This window comes from Octodon degus, unplaced genomic scaffold, assembly GCF_000260255.1.
Source record: "Octodon degus isolate 3935 unplaced genomic scaffold, OctDeg1.0 scaffold00021, whole genome shotgun sequence".
Classification (NCBI taxonomy): domain Eukaryota; kingdom Metazoa; phylum Chordata; class Mammalia; order Rodentia; family Octodontidae; genus Octodon; species Octodon degus.
In genome coordinates this window covers 7,737,363-7,742,832 of record NW_004524597.1, presented here as the reverse complement: position 1 = coordinate 7,742,832, position 5,470 = coordinate 7,737,363, and the positions used below count along the sequence as shown (strand labels likewise).

Genomic DNA, 5,470 nt, shown 5'->3' with positions numbered 1-5,470 from the left:
AATAAAATATTGTTAACTATATACTAATTCTATTGTTCCATCAATAAATATCATAGTTTAAAAGGATCATAGTGAGTAAGTTTATCATTATCTTAGAAAACTATATTTTTTTAATGTCATAATCCTGTTGGGGAGAGATTACCCTAGGAAAGTAATTAGAAAAGTTCATGAAGCAATGGATTCAAAGATGCTTATCATAGCAGTATTTCATTACAGCAAAATACTAATGAGCAATAATCAATTTATTAAATGACAGACTAACCATACAATAGTATATGACAAAGTCATTTAAAAAAGATAAAGATATGTCTATCATCTAGTAGTTAGGTGACCTCCCAGGTATTGACTTCCTCTGCTATATAAGGCTGAAAAAAAATGTTCATCTGAAGTTCTTTACCTACCATATTGGCTTTATCCTAATGTAATAGGAAATGAAAAATCTGGGGTTTGTGAGCTTTTTCTGATAGCATATCAATTTTTTAAATTTTCTGAATATATTTCAAGATCAATATTCAATCTGCCATCTACCATATTAAGAAAAAAACAAATGTAAGACCAGAGGGTAGTGAAAATAAAAGTTAAAAACAGAAAATTTGTGTAACTTCCAGACTAAAAGTTAAGAAAAAAGCCCTATAGGTATTCACAAAATAAATCTGTTTATTCACTCATACATGTAAAAAAAAAAAAATACTGCTGGAAGAGAAGTGCAGGCCAATGTGGATGCCCACATCACTGGAATCTCAAAATAAGAAGCCACCCATACTGCACTGATAGAAGGAACTGGTATTCTTCCTAAATTGAGCCACAACAAAACAACAGCCTGGCCATACTGTCTCAACGGGCATTTTACTGCTTTAAGTAGTTGAAACCAACCTGCCAGGGTCTTTCCCAATCTAATGGAATAGGAAACACTCCAAGCCATTCACCCATGAAACTAGAGATTGTGGTGATTTGGAGACTGTTCTCCCAGATGGAGGTAACTTCATTTTTACTGAAAACTCTTAGCCATGCTTTGAGGTTTGGTCCTAACAAACATAAACAAGGTACAGTAGTAAAAGTAGACAAAATAACTGCAAATAGAAATGTTTCCAACACCAACTCAAAGAGTCGTACTCCATACAGAACAAAAATCACATGGAAAGAGAAACAAGACACAAGAAAGTAGATACAGCATTTCAAAAGTCTGGTTACCTTATGTGATAATGAACTTCTTTTAGAAGATGCACTTGGCTTTGGTACTAAATATAATATAAGATTGACTGAAGTTACACAAAGAGAACAGATCCACAACCATGTCAAGTGTGCGTCCAATATTGAGAAATTCTCTAGGAAGAATGATGGAAAAAAGATACTTAGAATCACCAAAAATATGCATAAAACCTGAGCATACAGTAGTGTCTTTTTTTGTTTAGATTTATCATTTACTTTTAAAGTTATAACATTGGCATGATTTCTTTTACAGTGCTGAGCAATTATTTAATCTTCCCCCTTTTTTCTCTTTATTTATTTATTTTTTTAATTGAGAAATAAATATGAATGAGACAGTTTCACAGCTGATTAATAGGACAGTTTTGGTAATTAATACACTGTACGTTGTTATCTTCTTAGTGGTTACCCATAATACAAGAAGCAGACAGGATATTCTGTCCAAACACGGTTAGTACACCTCTTTCTTCTCATTGAATTAAGTGACAGTAGCTATAAATTTATCCCAACTGTTTTGTATATGTAAATACAAAATGAACTTTCCTTTGTATCCTTTTTTTTTATTGTCTGTCAGAGGTGAATATTCCATTGGCATCTAAATACTATAAGTGTTTGAATTCAACTAAACAATCCAACACTGTCTAGCAGTCTATAATATTAGTGGGTTATCCTTAGAAGTTATTGACTTGAGCCTTTTACAGCTCATCGTATTAATATGGCTTTACTTTATATACCTCATTTTTATACTTTTCTGCTGGATGGTTAAGACCAAGATAAAGCAAGACCTGTACAACAAGAAATGTAACTTTTGTATCTGATAAGCTCAGTCAAGTACCCTCAGGATTTATCCTGTAACCTGTACTGCACTTTGTAGATATTTTGTCAGTGTCAGCCATGAGGATGAGTCACGGCCATTGCTTGACATTTTCATGGCTAACTGAGTTAACATTCAGAATTTAAAAATCTGTATTGAAGGATGAATTGATAAACGGAAAATATATTCACTAAATATAAATATCAGAATAGCTAAGATATAAAGTATACATTAAGAATATTAAATCTTGGGGCCAGGGAGATGGCTCAGTGGAATAAGCACTTCGCTGGCAAGCACAAGGGCCTGAGTTCAAAACCCCAGTCCCCCTACTCCCAAAAAAGGAATATAAAACCTCAGCTGGAGAGATAGCTCAGTAGAATAAGCACTTGCCTGGAAAGTGCAAGGGCCTGAGTTCAAACCCTGGTTCTGAAAAAAAAAAAAAAACTAATGTGTTTAATTGGAGTCTCTGTAAGACAAAAAAGAAAAACATGAAGCGTGTGCATGCAAAGGTTATATGAACAATGTATGCCTTCTTTTTTTAATGTATTTGGTCTAGGGTCTCACTAAGCAGTTCAGACTCTTGTAGTGATCCTCCTGTTTTCAGCCTCCCCAGTGCTAGGATTACAGGTGTTGACCACCATGCGTGGTCTTGGTGGCTGGCTCAGTGAACCCAGGGATGGGGTTGGCATGGCATGGGGTACCAGGGATCGAACCCCAGTCCCTATGCTTGCCTCAGCAGGTGCTTGGTCTGTTGAGCTACCTCACAGCCCCTTTCTTTGTCTTTTTGAGACAGGGTCTCACCTGCAGTTCAGGCTGCCCTTGAGCTTACTTTGTAGCCTAGGCTGTCAAACTCGCACGACCCTCCTGTCTCAGGTTCCCAAGTGCTGGGATTACAGGCGTAGGCCACCAGGCCCTACTATGCCATTTTATACAAGGGACTTGAGTAGTCACAGAGTCCTCTAGGGATACTGTGGCAGGAGAGTATATGCAATTTTTTAAATGATGGCCAGGGAGATAGCTCAGTAGAATAAGCGCTTGCCTGACAAGTACAAGGGCCTGAGTTCAATCCTTGGTTCTGTCAAAAAATAAAATGCAATAAAACTTGTAGAAAAAAAGTTAAGACTGCATTTGCAGGGAAATTTATAACAACTGTGTATTTTAGAGAAGAAAGACTAAAATATAATGAATTAAGCATTCATTTTAAGATGTTAGGAAAAGCACAGCAAAATAAATCCAAAGAAAGTAGATGGGAGGAAATAATTTTAAAATATAAATAAATATAAAATAAAACAAACAAGAAATGAAGCATGAAAGGACTGGCCAAATAGCTCAGCGGATTACAGTGTCTGCTTAGGCAGATGCAGGGGGTTGGAGGTTCAATCCCAGCCTGCTGTGCAGGTCTTGTGCCGGGGCACGATGAGACAGCAATTGAGGCTGGGTGTGGTGGCACGTGCCTGTAATCCCAGCCCTTTGGGAGGCTGAACGCAAGCGGATCACTGTGAGTTCTATCTATGTAGTGAGACCCTGTAGACCCTCACTAAAATACAAAATTAAAAAAAAAGAAAGAAGAAAAAGGAAAAGGAAATGCACTCCTGTAATCCCAGCACTCTGGAGCTGAGGTAGGAGGATCCTTGCAAATTCAAGACCAGTCTGGGCTACAAAGTGAGCTTAAGGCCAGCTTGAACTGCTTAGTGAGATCCTATCAAAAGAAAGAAGAAAGAGAAAGAAAGAAAGAAAGAAAGAAAGAAAGAAAGAAAGAAAGAAAGATCATCTAAAGGTTGTTGAAGAAATTCAACATGGCTGAATCCCCAAAACAACAGCTAGACTTCCCAATGACCACTTCCCCCTTCTTCCCCACCCCAGGCCTGGTACCTTTCCTGTGCACACAAGGGAGCCCCCAGTCAGCTCCTCATGTGTCATAGAACCTTCCCCTCAAACCCTGGCCCTAGGAAAAGTCCATACAGTCTCAGTCTTCTGTCTCAGGTCAGAGCGTCCCTCCCCCATCTCCCTCTCATCGATCCTCTCTGTGTCCTGCTCAATGGAAGTAAAGGCCTTTTCTATCCTTTTCTTTTACTTTTGCTTCTCGGCCATGCTGCTGAAAAACCTAACACAGGGTAGGACAAAAACCATAGTCAACTAATAAGATTACTGGTAGTCCCAGCACTCAAGAGGGTGAGGCAGGGGATAGCCATGAGTTCTAGGGCAACCTGGGCTATGTAGTGACTCCAGGCCAGCTTGAACTACAGAGTGAGACCCTGTCTCAAACCACAGCGATGAAAAAACTAGATGTGGTGGTGTATACCTACAATCCCAGCACTCAGGAGGTTGACAGGAGGATAGCCATAAATTCAAGCCAGCCTAGGCTACATAAGCAAATTCAAGATAAGCCTGCTTCCTATGGAGACCTGGATTGAAACCAAACCAAAACAAGTATAGTAGTTTGAAAGCGCTTATTCTGCTGAGCCATCTCCTTGGCCCTAGTTTAGGTAATATTGATTCAATGGAAAATCAAAAGGTGGGTATGAGGTGGGGCAAAACTATGGTTAACCAATAGGATTACCAGTATAGTAACTTAAGTAATGCTAATTAAATGGGAATCAATTGGAAAAGCACTTTATGTAGCATGCCCACAGGGGTCGGACAAGGACTTTCCTGGAAGGGGTGGATTAAGAAGGTTTTGCCCACCCCCAAAGTGATTGATGCCTATTTAGAATATCAGTCACTGTTACTCATCCCTAGGGAAGTATGTGGGTGTAGTCTTTCCTCTTTTTCTTGAAACCCAGCCTTCAGTGAACATGCCTCAGGCCACAGTTGTCTTCTGTGATGAGCCCAGCCCTGTCTTAACTGTCTATAATATTTATAACTAATTTAGCTGTTCACAATAATACTAAGATCAGGAAATTGATGTTAACTAAATTTTTACAAAGGTACCAAGGTAATTGAGTGGGGTAATAATCTTTTCACTAAATAGTGCTAAGCCAACTGCAATCAATATGGGAAAGAATGAACTTCACACAAAAATTAACTCAAGGTGGATGATAAGCCTAACCATAAAAATTGAAGCTGTAAGACTTCTGCAAAGGGAGCCAGGGGGATGGGCTCAGTAGAATAAGCGTTTCCCTGGCAAGCGCAAGGGTCTGAATTCAATCCCTAGTTCCACCAAAAAAAAAAAAAAAAGACTTCTGGGAAGAAATACATGGAGGAAGTCTTCATTACCGTGGGGTTAGCAAGATTTCCTAGGACACACACAGTGGATTGTGATGCCATAAAAATAGATTTAAAAGTTTAATCTTCATTCTTCAAACAACATTGCTAAGAAAATGAAAATGAAAGCCATTAATTTGGAGAAAATATTCTCGATAAAAATATTTTCTTTTCTTTTTTTTAAATGTATTTAGTACAGGGTCTCACTACACAGATCGGACTCATACTGATCCTCCTGTTTTCAGC

General features: G+C 38.5%; 1 pseudogene; it reads right to left on the bottom strand.

Moving 5' to 3' along the window:
- Window positions 1-771: 771 nt before the first annotated feature.
- Window positions 772-5,470, bottom strand: part of LOC101584362 — a 95,401-nt pseudogene continuing 90,702 nt past the window's right edge.